General features: G+C 43.1%; 1 protein-coding gene across 2 annotated transcripts in view; it reads left to right on the forward strand.

Annotated features, from left to right (window-relative positions):
• Positions 1-4168: 4168 nt before the first annotated feature.
• DTNA (dystrobrevin alpha) overlaps positions 4169-20117 on the forward strand; it is a 366042-nt gene continuing 350093 nt past the window's right edge. Inside the window, exon 1 of one of the 2 annotated variants that reach the window (XM_082258701.1) lies at positions 4169-4192. The gene's annotated coding sequence lies outside the window, so the exon portion shown is untranslated. The other variant, XM_082258699.1, reaches the window with a different exon arrangement.

The raw sequence follows: 20117 nt of genomic DNA on the forward strand, positions 1-20117 counted from the left end.
CGGCCAACAACAGCCGACTGCAGAAGTGATGTCATGTGATGGTTTACTTTCCGTGTCTTTTTTCTTTTCTGAGCATGCCCAGTCTTGCAAATCTGCTTTTTTTCGGCCGAATTCTGTACTGACTGGCGAACAATCGGCCGTTCTGGTGTTGGCCAACAAAAATTTTAATGCCTGCACACCCGATTCTGTTCGGCCGAAAAGTCGGTGTCGGTTGTCGGAAGCATCATACTAACAAGCCGACAATCGGCCGATCATTCGGCAGCCGAATATTTACGGCCGACAATCGCTACGTGTATACGGGGCTTTACTCTCTCTGTCTCTAAAGTGAGACATCAGGGATCTGTTTAAACCCCTGATATTTTACGAAAGCCCACCAATGGGGCTCCGAAAAATAATAAAATAAATAAATAATAAAAAAATATAATTGTAAAAATGATTAAAAAAATAATAAAAATAAACTACTGACACTAATCTCTGCCCTACTGACACTATCCAATGCTCTGCTGTCACCAACCTCTGCCCTATTGACACTGTCCATTGCCTTACTGCCCTATATATATTTACACACACACACACGTGTGTTTGAGCTTTCGCGTGCACATCCTAATGCAGTAGACTACGCAAACCTACGATACTTACACAAATTGGGTTTGCCCAAAGAAATATGACAGGGTATAGTCCAAATGGTTGCTGGAGCCCAAAACTGCATCACCCTCCTGTCCGAGCTAGGGTTAGTCGAAAGTCCTTAAAGCGGAGTTCCGGCCTCAAAATCGAAAAAAAAAGAAAATCGATTTTGGGCCATCCGCTTGCTGAGTGCAACCTGAAAAAGAAATGGATACTGACGATTTTTTTTTTTTGGTCACTTACCTTATTATAGAAGAAAATATGCTCACCTTCCTTCCATTTCCTCCCTCTGCGGCCGCGGCCCGCACCGTCTCTTCCGGTTTGCGATTACTCCTGGGAGCTGAACGTCATCGCTCCCAGGAGTCAATGCGCCTGCACCGGCCCCACTCGTCACTTCCGGTGCAGGCACGGCATTCCCTGCTAAACAGCTTCTGGGCATGCACAGAAGCTGTGCAGGGATGTGCTGGTTCACACTTCTGCGAATGCGCTGATCGCATGTAATTAGGAGCGCACTGCTCCTTCATTACATGCGATCTCCTGTGCAGATGCGAATTCAGCCATACACTTTGTATGGCTGAATTCTCAGCGCATTCGCAGCAAACACGCACATGAGGCATTTTTTGAGCCGCCTCAGAATCGGATCGCACAGTGGTTCACACTTGTGCGATCCGATTCTGTGCGAACTGTCAGATCGCACTGCGATATGCAATCAAACTGGGGGTGTCATTAACATTTAATTGACACCCCCGCGTATCGCATATGGCAGTGTGAACTGCCAGATGTGCGGATGCGATGCGGGATCACGCTGTATATTCGCAGCGTTCCCGCATCGCACAAATGTGAACCGAGCCTTACTGTTCTTGAAAAATGCCCTTGCTTGTTATCTTCTCCAATGACCCCTGTGAGGGTTCTGCTCGTGTTAGGCCCCGTTCACACTGGGTCGACGCTACTTTGCCGGGCGACCTCATAGGTCGTGGCGCGCTGCTCGCCCCGTGACCTCGGAGCGGCCGGCACGGACTTCATAACATTGAAGTCTATGCAGGTCGCTCCGGGTCGCCCCAAAGAAGCTTCGGACCCTTTTTCTAAGTCGGAGCGACTTGTGTCGCTCCTATTAGAACGGGTCCGCAGCTTCTCTATGGAAGGCGACCTACAGGAGTTTTTCTGCTCTAGGATCAGCTCTCAAAACGCCCAACAAGACAAATCCTATTCATTTCAATGGCCCCTGTTCACATCTGAGCGTTTTGACGCTGTAAGCAAAACGCCCAACGCTCAAAAAAGTACATGAGCTTCTTTTTGGGCAGATTACAGGCGTTTTCCATTGGTATCTATTCAATCAAAAAACGCCTGCACAAAAAACGCCTGTAAATCGCGGTAAAAATCGCGGCAAAATCGCGGTAAAAAAACGCGCGAAAACGCTACGCTCAGGTGTGAATGTAGCCTTAGTTCTGTTTTTGTTTTGTTTTTTGTATAAAAAGATAAACAGATCTTTAAAAACATAGAAATGAAAGTTAAGGCTGCATTCACATGTCAGCGTATGGATCGCGGGCAGAATCGCCGCGATTCCGCCCGCGATCCGGAAATCATTGCAAATCGGGGGACGCATGTGCGTTGCCCTTGATTTACAATAGCACCCCAAACACTAAGCAATACGCTCCAAAGAAGCTCGTGTACTTTTTTGGGCGTAATGCGTCCCGCGATTTTTTTTTGCGCGATGTTACCGCAATTCGGCAGGCGGAAATCGCGGCAACATCGCTCAGCGTTTGGGGTGGTATTGCAAATCACGGGCAACGCACAGGCGTCCCCTGATTTGCAATGATTTCCGGATCGCGGGCGGAATCGCGGCGATTCCGCCCGCGATCCATACGCTGACATGTGAATGCAGCCTTAGAGTCGGTTCACACTGGGGCGACACGACTCTGTACTACTTCGGGCGGGGGCGACTTGTGCATTGCCATGCACCACGACTTCGGAGCGACTTGAATGGACTTCACATAATGGAAGTCTATGCAAGTCGCTCCGAGGTCGCCCCAAAGTAGTACAGGACCCTTTTTCTAATTCGGAGTGACTTGTGTCGCTCCTATTAGAACGGGTCCTGTAGCAGTCAATGGACTGCGAGAGAGCGTGACTTGTCAGGCTGACAAGTCGCCCGACAAGTTGCGGCAGTGTGGACCGGGTCTAAAACACTTATGTATAAATATAAACATTATAAATCTCTTTGTTTCCCTCTTTTTTTTTAATATGTGATCACATTTCCTCTGTTCTCAGCTGCAAAAGAGCTGGGGGAGGAGAAACAGCAGAACACGGATCCTCTCAGTGAATGGCTGGGGGAAGGGGGGAGGGGCTCAAGACAAGTCTGATTATTGGAGGAGAGCAGGCTGAGTTCCCCGTATAGCTAGAGAACGGACCACGCTGTGTTATCCTGCTTATAACATATTGCTTATAGTATGGTAATTTTTTGTAGGAAAGCAGAGGGACTGGCAGGAACACAAAGGATTTCACACAAAGGAAGCAATACAAAGAGAACAAGAGACTTTCTCATACAAATACATGGTAAAGTAGGCACATATCAGGAATATAAAATGTTGGGTTTACATACTCGCAGGGCCAGTTCATACCATAGAAACGCAGTCCGGATGTGTTCCTACATGAATGTTTTTGATGCATTCCTGTGCGTTTTTGGTGCATTTGTAATGCAGTCCAGTGCATCCCCCCCCCTTTTTTTTTTCTTCTTAAACTTAAATAAGGACAGGTGTGTTCCAGTGCATTTTGGTGCATTTAGTTTAGGTGCATTTTTTATGCGTTTTACAGCGTTCCAGTACAGTCCAGTGCAGGAAAAATGCAGCATATTCTACTTTTTTTTTCTGAAACGCACTGAAACTGCAAGCACTGGTGTGAACTATGCCATCGGAAACCATATAATCTATTTTCCATGCGTTTTTGCTGCAGAAAAAAAAAAAAAAAAACGTACTGGACTGCACGTGGTGTGATCTGGCCCTCTAAAGAATGTATTTATATTATATATTTTAATATTGTATATCATTTCTTTATATTGTTTTATATAATTTATGTATAGAGGGAGGCCTCTTCTGTCAAGGGGGGAGGGGGGGCTAGGGCAGTTGCACTGAATGCAGCCTAGGATCACAGTGACAGCCAGGCGGCTTAGCATTTTCATATGGAAATGTGGGAAATGGCAGCTTCTGTGTGTCTCTCTATGGCAGAATGTAGTAAGAAGCCAACATGACATGTACAGAGGATCAGAATATGTTGAACTGCCATTTCTAAGCAGATGAAAGTGTCAGTTCGGTTGTATTCCTCTATCAGGGGGTGTCAGTCAGTGTTGTACAGCGCTACGCTCTATGTAGGCGATCAGAGATTCCCATACACAGCCTTGCACGTTCTGATCAGGCCGGGAAATCCTCCGGAGTGCCGATCCACACGTCAGAGACATGACGCCGCTGGCGGTCGGGGACGGATAATTACGTGGGGTCGGCGATGGATCGGACGCTCTCCATTGGACTGTCAGCAGCCTGGTGCGGAGTGTACGTACGCCGTGTTTGTGAATAGCAAGGTGAGCCTACACATAGCGTGACGTATTCCGGCAGCAGCAGCAGCCAGGCTGGGAGACGCAGAGACCGCAGCGGGGAGGGCGATGCAATAGGCAAAGTAAACAGAGAGCGGAGGCAGCGCTGCCTGGTCCTGAGCCCTCTGCACCTGGATTGGAACCCAACACCTGCAAAGTATGAGCCGGGACCGATCTCTAGGACACCCCCTGAGCGGTAAGTCCTACTTACAGGTGCACACCATTGAAGATGGAGCCATTCATAGCCATTCCCCATCTATCCATGCAGAATGCTGAGTGTAGGGATGGCTGGTGATCCATTGTAGGGATGGCTGGTGATCCATTGTAGGGATGGCTGGTGATCCATTGTAGGGATGGCTGGTGATCCATTGTAGGGATGGCTGGTGATCCATTGTAGGGATGGCTGGTGATCCATTGTAGGGATGGCTGGTGATCCATTGTAGGGATAGCTGCTGATCCATTGTAGGGATAGCTGCTGATCCATTGTAGGGATGGCTGCTGATCCATTGTAGCAGTGCTCCCCTCCTGTCATGTCTGCTGTACACTTTGTATTATTTGCCTTCACCTGTGTGCAGGGAGGTCAGTGATCAGAGGGGAGTATATGAGGACATACAAGGATGGGAAGTGGAAGCCTAGTGTTCCACTCCTGCATGACATCCTTTATGATCACACCGTATATAGACATTAGATTGCAGCCCATCCTTGTATAGAGAGCTGCAGGGTGACTCATGCCTGCTCTGTTATATGTATGTTATAATGTGTCAGCCAGATCTCCCCCCCCATGTGCTGCTCATCACCCCCCCCCCCATCCTCATTCATAGGCTTCCCTGTGCTGGACCACCATTGTATTCCTTGCATGTAGCCCCCAGCCTTGGTGAATCCATTCTACTTCCAGCTATAGAGTGGACTGATGGAGGTGACGTCACTGCAAGAATGAACAGAAGTGTGTGCTCTCAGCGTTTGTACACACACCAGCCTGCAGGTAGTGGTGGTTTCTATATATAACAGCGCTGAATACTAGCGGGGGGAATTGGAGAATGTGTTTGCTCTAGCACTGTGACATCATTGTTAGAAAACTGCTTGCATAACACCTCCCCCCTCTTCTATGTCTCCGCTCTGGATGGGAAGAAAACACTTGCTAAGCAAATTATTATTTTAGGAGATGATCTTCAGAATAACGCTAATAGTCTGGAAAGGGGTCATTTTTATAGTGTAATTATAATGGTCTTCAAATGTGGGGGGGAGCAGCATTCCTAATGGTCTGGATGAGGGGGTAGTTGTAAGAATTGGGGGGGGGGGGGGGGGAGAGAATCATAATGATCTAGAAGTGGGTAATTTTAGTGATCTGGAAGGTGAATTAATCATAGAAGTCTGGAAGGGGAGTAATTATAATGGTCTTCAAAGGTGGGGGGAGTGGTATTCCTAACGGTCTGGATGAGGGGGTAGTTATAAACATTTGAAGGGGGGGGCATCATAATGATCTAGAAGTGGGTAATTTTATTGGTCTGGAAGGTGAATTAATTATAGTAGTCTGGAAGGAGGGTAATTATAATGGGGTAAAAGGGGCTAATGTTTTTGAACCTTGGGGTGGGGGGATGTAATTATAATGGTCTAGAAGAAGGGGTAGTTGTAAGAGTCTGAAAGGAGAGGGGGGGATCATTAAAATGGTCTGGAAGGGGTTAAGTTTAATGATCTGGAAGGTGGGGGGGATTGTGGCAGGTAATCCTTCATGGTCTGGGAGAGAGGGTAATTTGGAGTTTGCAGTGGCGGGGGGGGGGGGGGGTTATTATTCATAATACTCTGGAAGAGGGGGTGTTATGTCAGAAGGGGCTATATTTGATTGGTCTACATGGTGTGTGTGTAATCCTTATGGTCTGGAAGAGGGGCTAGGTGTGTATGAGTCTGAAAGGAGGGGAGGGGGTATTCATAATGGTCTGAAAGGGAATTATTCATAATAGTCTAGAAGGGGGGTAATTGTAATGGTCTGCTAGGAGGGGGAGGGGATTGATCATCTTAATGGTCTGCAAGGGAGGGGTGGATCTTAATGGTCTAGAATGGGATCATTTTACTGGGCTCTAAGGAAATTATTAATTATAGTCCAGAAGGGAGGTAATCATAATGGTCTGCAGGGGGGGGGGGGGGGCACTCAGAGTGACTGGAATGAGGGATAATTTTAAGGGTCTGGGTGGTAATAATTAAGGCTTTATCAAGTTGAATGTTTCTTCTAAATGCAGTACAGGCATACCCCGCTTTAAGTACACTCACTTTACATACACTCGCAAGTAAGGACACAGCTTGGTCAGCTTGGCATGACACTACTCCCGGTTTTTAACATTGGCGTCTATAGGAAATCTTGGTCAGCTTGACATGGCACTGCTCCCAAACCATAAGTGACAGGGATACCAAACTTAGGGAGCATCGAGAGGGGACCCAGGACTACAACATATCCTTTTTGTGGCCGGCCAACTTGCCTAGGTAATCTACCATGTCATAGTCCTGGATCCCCTTAACATGCTCCCCAAGCTTGGTGTCCTTATCACATGGTTTGGGAGCAATGCCATGTCAAGCTGACCAAGATTTCCTATGGAGCTAGTGTATTTACATGCATTGAGAAATGAAAAAATGTATTGCTTCACTTTAAGTACATTTTCGTTTTACATACATGCTCTGGTCCCATTGTGTACTTAAAAGTGGGGTATGCCTGTATATACAAAACCGGACTGATTTTGCTAACATTTGGCTTTTAATTTGCAGCAGCCAAAATTACAGTAAGGGGCATGAATTTTTTATATCTGAAGAATTTTGTTATGTAAGAAACAGTAAGTGCCTAAGCAGCATATTTATATTTGTTAGCCGGGAGCTCGGGGTTAAACATAACGTCACTACACATGGATCTTTCCGGTCAGCTTCACTCTCAGCAACATTCACAATTCTAACCAGGTCTGACTGTTCCAGATCAGGGGGTTCCCCAACTACTGACTTCATGGGAGTGGTAATACACTGCTGGCTTTATGAATAACAATAGAAACAATCCATATTGAATTTAGTCCTTCCTATGTCACATGCTAGCTCTGTCATCTATATTTACCAGTCTGTTTGACTCCTATAAGGTTTCATACACTGAACACAGCGTACCCATTTTCTTTCTATATTATTAAATAATTAAATTGTGTGTCCACTATGGATTCCGGGTTTAGAAATGCTAATTCAGATTCCCAGTAATCCGAATTACACTGGGCAAAACTATACAACCATATTAAACCGTAATTGTTCTTCAGCATCCACAGAGCTTATATTTTATTTATAAAGCACCGCCTTCCATAGCACCATATCAAGTAACCCATACCGAGGCCATACTGAGTTCAACTTAATCTTGCACAACTATCTCCTTTTACCTGAACCACCCTCCCGAGTTAAAAAATAAAACAAAGACTTACCTATAGGTACTATAAAATATCCCCTAAACATGTACTGTTTAGGGGATATTTACATTACATGCAGCCGATGATGTCATCGGCGCATGCGCTCTGGAGGAAAGGCCACCCATGCCGTTCCTTCAGATACCTGTGCCGCGAATGACCACTCCCCTGCGCATGCACGGGAGTGACGTCATCGAGGCTCTGGCCTGTCACACAGACGGAGTCCAGGGACCGGGAAGGAAAACTGGGAGAAGATGGATGCTGCCTCCAGCGATTACATTGCATTGATGGCGGGCTTCGTTTTTAGGTACATTTCACATAATGTGCTAATACGTGATGCATACTAGCACATTATGCCTTTACCTTGCAGATCCGAAAAAAAAAAAAAAAAAAACAGCGGTTTACAACTGCTTTAAAGGCTTGTGTTGGTTTAAATAACAAACATGTCACCCTTACCTGCACTGTGCAATGGTTTTGCACAGAGTAGCCAGCCCCAATCCTTCTCTTTTCAGGTCCCTCACCGTCTCTCCTGGCTCCTCCCTCCTGCTGAGTGTCCCCCATAGCAAGCAGCTTGCTATGGGGACACCCAAGCAGACACACTCCTGAGCTGCTGTTCTGTGTCCATTCACACACTGGGTACGGCTCGTCGCTCTCTCTCTCCTCATTGGCTCACTGGCTGTGATTAACAGTAGTGGGAGCCAATGGCTACCGCTGCTGTCTCAGCGAAGGCTCTTATGCACATCGCTGGATTAGGTTGGGGCTCAGAAAAGTACAACAAAAAGTTTATATGTGTTCAAAATATATATATATATATATATATAATGTGTGTGATTAGTAATGATTAAGCACACATACTATCGTGTGAAACGCGTCTACCTTGCCACATTTGTCACATTGGGATGTTCAGCTAATAAACCTGGATTTTGATCACACCTGGAGTGCAGCCATTTCTTCTACATTTGATTATCCACGGAGGCGAGCCGAGGCGTGCACCGGTGTGTCATTAGGCTTCTGAAATCACCTAGAGCAGTGGTCCTCAACTCCGGTTCTCAGGCCCCACTAACAGGCCAGATTTTAGGTATTACCTTGGGGAGATGCAGACTAGAGTACTGCAATCACTGAGCAGCAAATGATATCATCTGGGATGGATTTCAGTTATCTTGCAAACCTGGCCTGTTAGTGGGCCCTGAGGACCAGGGTTGAGGACCACTGACCTAGAGCAATGAGTTCTCTTCCTTTTTGTAAATGTGTGTGTGTGTTGACGTGTGCTTAAAGTATATTCAAACCCTTGCTAAAGCACAATGTATTGTAAGACCATGTTTTTTTTTTTGTTTACTGTTGCCATAAATTTTCCCATCATTTTTTGCACCCCCCAGTGCTGCTCAGTTATTCTAGCCTCTTTTGAACACTCTCTGGCTACATGCACTATCTTCTGCATTTGCTGTATATCATTGCTTGCGATCAGTTCCTGATTGAGAAAATGGCAGACCATGCCTTGGCAATATGTGTCAGAACAGCTGCCTGTAGTCTTCACCAGGGCTCTATAATCTTCCAGCACCATAAGCAAGTCCTTATGTCATTAAAGTATGTGTGTTTGTGGGGGGGGGGGGGCTTTTGCTTTTGTGGCCATCTAGTCCCAGGACGTCTAGATCCTCCCCTCTTGGCAAACTCCAGACCCTCCTTCTCTTCAACATTCAGGCCCTGGTGTCCAGGAGCTGACCAACTTTCCACTTTTGCAGAGGAAATTCAATATTCCCAATTTCACGCCAAACTGCTGTGACTTACCATTCCAGCTGTGTGGGACGGGAGGGGTCAGTACCTAGCCCACAGGTGTCAAACTGGTGGCCCTCTAGCTGTTGCGGAACTACAAGTCCCATGAGGCTTTGTAGTTACAAGTATGACTCCCTTAGGCAGAGGTATGATGGGACTTGTAGTTCTGGAACAGCTGGAGGGCCACCAGTTTGACACCCCTGACCTAGACTGTCACATGTGCCTAACTCGTAAGTCTGGCGCTGAAGTCACAAAAATCCTTCCTTTGGAGGGTTCTCATGATAGATGCCAACCTTGGAGGGTTCTCATGATGGATGCCAACCTATCAGGCTGGAGAGTAATCCTGGATATCTTCTTGGTACAGGGGACTTGGTCGCCAATGGAAACTCCTCTTCCAGTCAGTATTCTGGAGCTTGAAGCAATTTGGTTGTCCCTGCAACACTGGATGTCTTGACTGCAAGGTCATCTGGTCCATATTCAGCCAGACAATGCCACAGCAGTGGCATACATTGATCATCATGGAGAAACTAGAAGTCTCGCAGAGAAGCCGACTAAATATTGGCTTGGGTGGAGCTTCACATTCCAGCCATGTCTGCCATAGACCTTTCAGGTGTGGACTAGTGGAATACTCCTGAGGTGTTCCAATACCTAATTCACAGGTGTGGGACACTGGATGTGGACCTCCCAGCTTCCAATTCAACAACAAACCAAGTTTTCTCCATGCCAAGGGATACTCTATCATTTGCAGTAGATGCCTTGATAATGCCGTAAGATCAATTCAACCTAATCTACTGAATAAATGTGTTCCCGCGCTACTCAGTAAAACTTACAACCCTCATAAAATGTGCATATGGTGCAATAAAGTGAAATCACTATTGTAAAACAAACTGTGTAAATAAATAAGTGAAGTGCAACATAATTGAGTGAGTCCTTTCAAATATACAGTATATTTGTCAGTCACCACTACTACTTCACCGTCATCTTGTGAATTTGGAAAATGTATAGGGCTCACTAGAAAATATTGGCCCGTTTAAAAATAAGTGATTTAAAGAGCAGTTTCTCAATTATTATGTTTTTTTTCAAGCAGACGAAAGGGTTGTCTAGAGTTCAATAAATGGATCCACTCCCCAATCATCACTAGGCTTATTTTTTTTAACTTGGTTTAGGCCCCTTTCACACTTGTGCTACTTGTCCTGCGACTTAAGACTGCAAAGTGGAATGACAAGTCATTCTCCATGATTTCCAGTGAGTACCGTTCATATCTGTGCGACTTCAAAGTAGTCCCTGCAGTACTTTGGTCCAACTTTGATGCGTTTTGAGGTCCATAGACCTCAAGATTACACAGGCATTGCTTCAAGTCCAGTAAAAATCGCGCAACTTTTAGGTCGCATAAGTGTGAAAGGGGCCTTAGAGAGAGGCAGGAAAAAAAACCTCTCCATAGTGTAGTGTATACAGTATCTCACAAAAGTGGGTACACCCCTCACATTTTTGTAAATATTTACTTATATCTTTTCATGTGACAACACTGAAGAAATGACACTTTTCTACAATGTAAAGTAGTGAGTGTACAGCTTGTATAACAGTGTAAATTTGCTGTCCCCTCAAAATAACTCAACACACAGCCATTAATGTCTAAACCGCTGGCAACAAAAGTGAGTACACCCCTAAGTGAAAATGTCCAAATTGGGCCCAATTAGCCGTTTTCCCTCCCCGGTGTCATGTGACACAGGACATGGATTACTGGAGCTATGTCCTGTGGTTTGATGAGACCAAGATAAACTTATTTGGTTCAGATGGTGTCAAGCAGGTGTGTGGTGGCAACCAGGTGAGGAATACAAAGACAAGTGTGCCTTGCCTACAGTCAAGCATGGTGGGGAGTGTCATGGTCTGGGGCTGCATGAGTGCAGCAAGCACTGGGGAGGTACAGTTAATTGAGGAAACCATGAATGCCAACATATGCTGAAGCAGAGCATGATCCCCCTCCCTTCAGAGACTGGGCAGCAGGGCAGTATTTTCAGCATAACGACCCCAAGCACCCCTCCAAGATGACCAGTGCCTTTCTAAAGAAGCTGAGGGTAAAAGTGATGGACTGTCCAAGCATGTCTCCAGACCTAAACCCTAATGAGCATCTGTAGGACATCCTCAAACGGAAGGTGGAGGAGCGCAAGGTCTCTAATGGCACTTTTCCACTGCAAGTACCAGCTTGGCCCGGTTTGGTTTTCCACTGCATGATACCGCATGGTACAGTGTTGGAACGGTTTGGTACAGTTTGGTATGGTTTGCTTTTTCACTAAAGTAGTACTAAAGTAAGTGGGTGGGATAACGATTCTCTGACCAATCAGTGGCTAGTAGTGACTGCATCAAAGGATTGTGGGATATGGTACCAGTATGGTACCTCTTGGAACCACAATTGAGGTGGTACTGTTTTAGAGAGCCGTACTGTTCGGGTTGCATGTAGTGGAAAAGCGCCGCCGTACCGTACCGAACCGTTCCTACACCATACCATGCGGTACCAGCAGTGGAAAAGCACAAAAGCGAGCCGAACCGTTCGGTTCCATGCAGTGGAAAAGCCCCAAATCATCCACCAGCTCTGTGATGTCGTCATGGAGGAGTGAAAGAGGACTCCAGTGGCAACCTGTAAAGCTCTGGTGAACTCCATGCCCAAGAGGGTTAAGGCAGTGCTGGAAAATAATGGTGGCCACACAAAATATTGACACTTTGGTCCCAATTTGGACATTTTCATCTAGGGGTGTGCTCACTTTTGTTGCCAGTGGTTTAGACATTAATGGCTGTGTGTTGAGTTTTTTTTGAGGGGACAGCCAATTTACACTGTTATACAAGCAGTACACTCACTACTTTACTCACTACATTGTAGCAAAGTGTAATTTCTTCAGTGTTGTCACATAAAAAGCTATAATACTGTATATAAATAGTTGGGAAAAAAATAATCATGATCGTGTTTTTTTTTTTTTTTTTTCCCACCCCACACGTGAATGCAGCAGACACCATCACCAGGACTAATTCCTTTCTTTTACTCCAAAAATCATGCAGTCCTTACACCGTTTTTCTCGAGAATGATATAGAGGCTAAAAAGGATGATCTAGGGGGGTATTACTCACAAATGATATTAGAACATCGTTTCAATTCATGCCAATATCCCTTCTTACCAGACATGTATACCCCTTCAAGAAGTGGGAGTAAATTGTATTCTCCACAAGAAAAAATGTAGTGTTAGCTTTTTCTGGCACTTTGTTTACATGTAACAATTTTGTTTTTTTATGCTAGAAAATGTATTTTTCTTGATGTTATTTACACTGTTGCCGTAACATGATTTATTTTTTGATTAGTTTTCCTGCTGTCACAAGGAATGTAAACATCCTTTGTGACAGCAAAATGCACATGTCAGGTACTCTTTATGGAGGGATCTGGGCTCCTTAAGACCCCAAATCCTTCCTCTGCCCTTTGAAAGCATTCAAAACACCAAGATCAGTGGTTTTGAATACTTTCGATTTTTAAAAAATGGCAATGTTGACATCCGAGTAAGTGATGTCATGTCATCGCTTCCAGGTTACCATAGCGGAGACCCCATCAAAGCCGATCCCAGCTTTGTTTGGGTAGCTAACTAGCCGGCGGATATGCCATCTGGTAGCTCAGGTCTCCCATTGGAGAGCCCGAGCAAGCCACGGGAGGAGGGGGGACTTCCCCTCCAACTACTTGTAATAGCAATTGAGCAGCTAGTTAGCCCCTCCGGTGGCTGTTACAAGAGAGCCAACTGTCATGTCTATAAAACTGTACTGGAATTATGCCTGTGGCATCGGTCTAGGTTAAGTTCAGAGGAAAGAGGACTTCCATAGTGTAATGCAGTTAAAATACAAAGCACTTTTTTTAGAATATAATTTACGTAAAAAACAATGTATATTTCCTTCAAAGCTGTGAAGCAGATCTGCACTTTCGGTAGCTCTGCGTGATATTGTTGCTTCCAGTCTACGCGTTTCCTCATTACAAATTCTTGAGACTATGTCTGAGGGTTATACGTTTTTTTTTACTGAGCAGTGCTGGAACACATTTATTTACAAGATTGTAGGACACTGTGGGGATGTTTGACGTTTCTGCCAGCTGTACTAAAGAATTAGTGTTAGGGGAGTGTTTGTTGTAGATAGCACAGAGTCATAACATTATTCAACTTAATCTACACCTTCCCTCCCTCATTTAATACTCTTTCCACATTTACTCTACGAGACCGAGATGGAGGGCATTCTGATTCTCATTGCACCGAACTGACCCAGGTGGATGTGATACTCACACTTCATTAGACTCTTGGCAGAATCTTTATGACCCCCCCCCCCCCCAATCTCCTGTGTCCCTATGACTGATTTGCCTCCTGTTGCTTGGTTGCTGGCTTTACCAGCCTGGCTGTTGAGGGGAAAAGGCCTGTCAGAATGGGTTATTTCCACAGGAAATCAACTTCACATAAAGTCTTACCATTGTACCTAGAAGGCATTTTTCTCTTGATTAATGCCTCTGGGCTTTTCAGCATTAGGCATGTTTCTAAGATTTGGATGACTACCTGGTCTTCTGTTCAGGCCTCAGCTGATGTTGCCCTGTGTTGTATGGTTCTTCAGATACTTTTGAGGCCCTCTGTTAGACTTGTTTTGTTGTGGATCTGTAGGCATTTTGTTTTTTGCGTTGCTCACCCCTTACAGTGCATTGCGAAAGTATTCGGCCCCTTGAACTTTTCAACCTTTTGCCACATTTCAGGCTTCAAACCTAAAGATGTAAAACTGCAATTTTTTTGTGAAGAATCAACAAGTGGGACACATCCAACAAATTTTGTTCCACTTCATGATTATTTCAAACTTTGTTAAATAAAAAACTGAAAAATTGGGCGTGCAAAATTATTCAGCCCCTTTACTTTCAGTGCAGAAAACTCTCTCCAGAAGTTCAGTGAGGATCTCTGAATGATCCAATGTTGACCGAAATGACTAATGATGATAAGATGATAAATGCAATCCACCTGTGTGTAATCAAGTCTCCGTAAAAATGCACCTGCACTGTGATAGTCTCAGAGGTCCGTTTAAAGCGCAGAGAGCGTCATGAAGAACAAGGAACACACCAGGCAGGTCCGAGATACTGTTGTGGAGAATTTTAAAGCCGGATTTGGATACAAAAAGATTTCCCAAGCTTTAAACATCCCAAGGAGCACTGTGCAAGCGATAATATTGAAATGGAAGGAGTATCAGAACACTGCAAATCTACGAAGACCTGGCCGTCCCTTTAAACTTTCAGCTCATACAAGGAGAAGACTGATCTGAGATGCAGCCAAGAGGCCAATGATCACTCTGGATGAACTGCAGAGATCTACAGCTGAGGTGGGAGACTTTGTCCATAGGACAACAATCAGTCGTATACTGCACAAATCTGGCCTTTATGGAAGAGTGGCAAGAAGAAAGCCATTTCTTAAAGATATCCATAAAAAGTGTTGTTTAAAGTTTGCCACAAGCCACCTGGGAGACACACCAAACATGTGGAAGAAACCAAAATGGAACTTTTTGGCAACAATGCAAAATGTTATGTTTGGCGTAAAAGCAACACAGCTCATCACCCTGAACACACCATCCCCACTGTCAAACATGGTGGTGGCAGCATCATGGTTTGGGCCTGCTTTTCTTCAGCAGGGACAGGGAAGATGGTTAAAATTGATGGGAAGATGGATGGAGCCAAATACAGGACTATTCTGGAAGAAAATCTGATGGAGTCTGCAAAAGACCTGAGACTGGGACGGAGATTTGTCTTCCAACAAGACATTGATCCAAAACATAAAGCAAAATCTACAATGGAATGGTTCGCAAAAGGTGGCGCTACAAAGTATTAACTTTGCACGCCCAATTTTTCAGTTATTTATTTGTTAAAAAAGTTTGAAATATCCAATAAATTTCGTTCCTCTTCATGATTGTGTCCCACTTGTTGTTGATTCTTCACAACAAATTACTGTTTTATATCTTTATGTTTGAAGTCTGAAATGTGGCAAAAGGTTGAAAAGTTCAAGGGGGCCGAATACTTTCGCAATGCACCGTATTTGCAATGCTTTTGGACGTCCTCATGTTACCAAAATACTGTGTCTAATAATATACGATTAAGAAAGCAGGATTTGTGACTTGCTGTTAAATATTTTTGTTGTAGTACATTATGGAACATAGGTCCTTTTTCCTTGTTTTCCTGTGGTCTATGGAAATGGCACTCAGGATGCCTTAAACATTAAAATTAAAAACCCTTAATCTAATAAACCTGAAATAAATAAGACCACACAGGAAATTGGTTTGGACAAAGGCCGCGGCTGTTTTTTATTATTGGCTTAATAAATATATAAAAACTCAGATACTTTATTTATTCAACTTCACTTTTAAAGATAAAAACATCCAGCAGCCCAGCCAGACGGCTCGGGCTGACACTATGACATCAACATTTTAAAGAACATTTTCCACACTCACAGATAAATACCTTTTTTTTTTTTTTTTTTTTTTTAAAAAAACCAAAGTCCACCCTAGCACCTTGGCTAAGGCGACAGCAACAAGCCAATAATTAAATAACTGGCCGCGACATAAAAAGGGGGGGGGGGAGGGGGAGACAGTAGTACACTGGTCCTGAGGAGATGAAGTGACCAGGAGACCCTCAGTCACCGCTTAAATAGCCCCCCGCCGAGCCAGCTAGAACTGGATCCTAGTCAGGAGCAGGGGAATTCAGGCGGGAGTTCGGGGGGCGCGCGCTAATCTGCCTAGCGATAGCTTAGATAAGGGCGGGAAAGCAGTCATAATTTGAATTCTGCCCAGATACTCTACCTAAGAGCGGGAGAACTTGACCCAATTATTTACCCAGGTCAAAAGTTCATTCACTGACTCCTGACTGAAATAACTAGGCCTCAATAAACCTATGACTAACTTTGATACCACCTGAATTATTTAACTAACTAACCCCTTCTGCCATTCCATACAGAAGATGAGGGTTATATGAAACCCCATCTTCTTTATATTCCTGCCATTGCTTGCTACAAAACTGAGGCATGCTGGGAGTAGAAGGGCTTATACTGGGCTGTCCTTACTGCTTTTGTTTTCCAGTGTCCAATCTCTTGAAGACGGCAGCAGCATTACCTTTATGTACCTAAATATTCATCCTGTGTCCTTTTATGTACCCCAAGAAAAGGATTTTACGATTAAGCAAAAATCCAACTTTTTAGCTTTTGAATTTCTAAGAGAGCATTGGAAATTAACAGTTCACGGGATTTCAACTTTTTTTTTTTTTTTTTCTTTTCATTAATTGACCATGTATAACAAATATAACAAAAAATGTATATTTAGCAGACCAAATAGGAGCAAATAAGAACGTTTTATTGTTGGGATTTACAAGTGTATATCCAGCCAAAACTTTAATATTTATTTAGTTATTACAGGTATTTATATACCACTGACAATTTGGAGTACTTTACATTAACATAAGTCCCTGCCCTCAAGGAGCTGACAATCTCTAAGTTTCCTATCTCACATGCATGTAATACACAAAATAAAGCATGGAGACATGGATAGGTGGGTGAGTTTGCTTACAATTTTGAAAATGAATTAAATAGTGTTTTTTTTTTTCAGTTTGTGGTGCTCAGTGGCGGTGGAACATTTTAGTTCCACTTTAAACGTTATTTTGGAAATCGCTACAGCTTTTAGAACCAGATGTTCCACACACTTACAGTATATTGATTTGTAATTTTGTTAGGGTGGGGGGAACCTTTATTAGTTTTTATCTATAATGGAGCTGGTTATAACAGTAATATGAGATATTCTCAGTGGGTTACATTGTTGAAAACTTTAAGGCATATATTTATTTAGGTTTTTATTGCTGTCTCTGAGATTCTAACAATTTCCACTCTATTTTGGACTACAACCATAAAAAGTTTAACTTCAATTATTTGTGAGCTAGAATAGGCACAGTGGTAAAATTTTTTCCTTAAAGTGTATGGAAAAAACTAACAATGACCTAAACAGCAAGACTATGTTCATGGCTATCTGTGTGTAGAACACAAAATTCCATGCGTTCCTGACCTGCAGAGAAACTGTTTGCACTTTAGCAAATGGTCAGGGGTACCATTAACTCCTAATGGCAACCTCATGCATCAGCAGCCGAGGCATGATTTTTTTTAAAAAGGGTCGAGGACCCTTGCTTGGTTTCCGTGCTTCTTGCAGACAGGCCATTAAAATCATTGGGCTGCCGTACCCTCAACATTCACGTGCAAACATGCTTGCATATATGTGAACCGAGCCCAACCTCTTCTCTTCTTCTATTACTTTTTTATTTTATAGATTTGTAAGTAACCTATTATTTTGATTGTTGCTTAGATTGAATGCATGTTTTATAATGTTTACTAAATTTGCTAATGTTTTATAAAGGCTTTTGACAAGTGTGTGTGTTTCTATATAGATAGAGAGACACACACACACACACACACACACACACACACACACACACACACACACATTATATACATTATTATTTAGAAATGCATATTTAATATATGACAAAGGGTACCTAAAGAATTAGGGATAATCCAAAAAGAGTGCAGCTGAAGCTGCATTTCCCGAGGCTTGGCTGAACATCTAATAAGGGTATAGAGTAGACTCTCCCACAGCGCAAAAGCTGCTTCTGCTTGTTGGAAAGGAGGCTACAGTTTGCTCTATGATTTTTTTTTTTTTTTTTTTTTTTTTTTTTACTAAAAAAAAAAATAAAAAAATGTAAATGTTATTTTTAGTTTTGACCATAATAAATAGATTTGTACAGAACGCTACATTTCCTTTTGCAGAAGTGCTCAAATGTATTTTTTATGGTCTGTAAATTGGGGTGGTATTTTTACACAAGTGCCTATGTCACTAGGAATAGTAAACCTGTTTTTCTTCCTTATACTCAATGCTAATTTTTGGAAACCACATACAAGATGTACTGTACATTGTCTCTTCATCTAGAATTTATATTTTATTTTTTTTTGCTCATTGCAGTGCCATTGTGATTGCTTATTCTTGGCGGTGCAACCATCTAGTTGTACATATATTAAAAACAGAATTACTAACCCATATTTGGAAACAGAGAATTTTAGCTGTTGTTACCTTGCGTGTCTGATTTTTTTTTTTTTTTTTTCCATGCTATTGCTGTAAATCTTGATATTTTTTATCATTCACAATGTCGTGGGGACATCTGCAGTGTTTCAGAACAGCGTTGGAAGATAATCATTCTTGTGTTCTGAGCTGTTTTATCTGAAAAATAAAACCATGAAAGCCAAGGTCACATGTTTTCCACACATTGACTGCTTTATAAGTGGAGAGTTCATGTAGTTGTCAGAATTTTCAAGAAGGTTACCCTGTTAAAGCGGAATGGCTGGGAGGTGTAATCATTTCTATACTGACAAATCTTTGGTTAATGATGGTAGTAAACACTTGATGAACAATCCATTTGCTTTGTAAATTCCAGTGCATTGGTTGTCGTTTGACCCAATGTTAAATGTATGTATGTCTTATTGGAAATCTACTTGGGTAACATGGATCTACAATAAACAGTATTCTTTTCTCTAATATAAAGAACATGTCTTACAATTTTCATAAATCCGTTTTAGATGTGCTCTAAAACCACAAAATAATCTGCATAGTTTTTAAATTGCTCAGCTTTTGTATTAATGGTTACCATTAGCAGAAATGTATTTTAAAATCGTAACCGCTCCAATTTCAGAGCTTTTTCCTTCCAGAAAAAGAGGTTGTTAAGGAGGTTATCTATGTACAATACAATATTATCATGTACTTGTAGATGTCATGCACAATCCGTTTGTAGCCATGACACCTAGCACACTTGATGCAGTTACTACAAGGACCACTGCACTTGGTGTCCCAAAACTACCTCTACAGCAGTTATCCCCCGGCCAACAGGACCACACATAGGGTTGGTTGTTTTACATAAAGGGGTGTTGTCATTGTTTTGGCCCAGTTTTATTCATTCCTTATATATTTGTTTTAAATGTTTGTTATTCTGTATTTGTGTGTAGACAGATGAAGATGATTAACTGCTTATAAGTTTCTACTTTAAGCTGTAAGCAACATATTTTATTTTTAACAGTGGAGACAGGGAGAGCCTGGAAAACTTGTAAAAAGGAGCTGAGGGCGCCACTTGCTGGACCCGTATTAAATTACAAAATATTGATATGCAATAATTTATATATTTTTTTAAATCCTCTTTATTTTCAAGTTTGCAAGAACAAAGGGTAGAAAGAACAAACAGTATCAAACAAGGCTGTAACACAAGAAATACAAAGGTTATGGTGGTACATCACAGAAAAGGAAAACAAAGTCCCGTTTAGAGCCGACAGTGGCAGCGATATGAGGAGTGTGCCTAATGGCCAGACGGAGGGTAAATCTCATGGAAGTCCTGTCCCAGCAACCTAGCTCAGGCCCCTGAGAAGCTCCCCTGGAGCGGCCTGGTAAAAATCATGACCAGTACCAGTTGAAACCATGCGTCTGCAATACCATCCATATCGCATATTAAAAGAAAAAGCCTAAGAATAGAGAGGAAAGAGTAGGAGGAAAAGAGAAACATGGCTCCTAGTACAGCCGCCAAGAGGGACAGGAAGAAAGGAGGAAAAAAGGAAGAAAGAATGAAAAGGGGTAACCTGGAGTGTACGTTACACAAGCACCACCCGGCTAAAA

This window comes from Pelophylax lessonae (genome assembly GCF_965119305.1).
Source record: "Pelophylax lessonae genome assembly, chromosome: 5".
NCBI classification, from domain to species: Eukaryota; Metazoa; Chordata; class Amphibia; order Anura; family Ranidae; genus Pelophylax; species Pelophylax lessonae.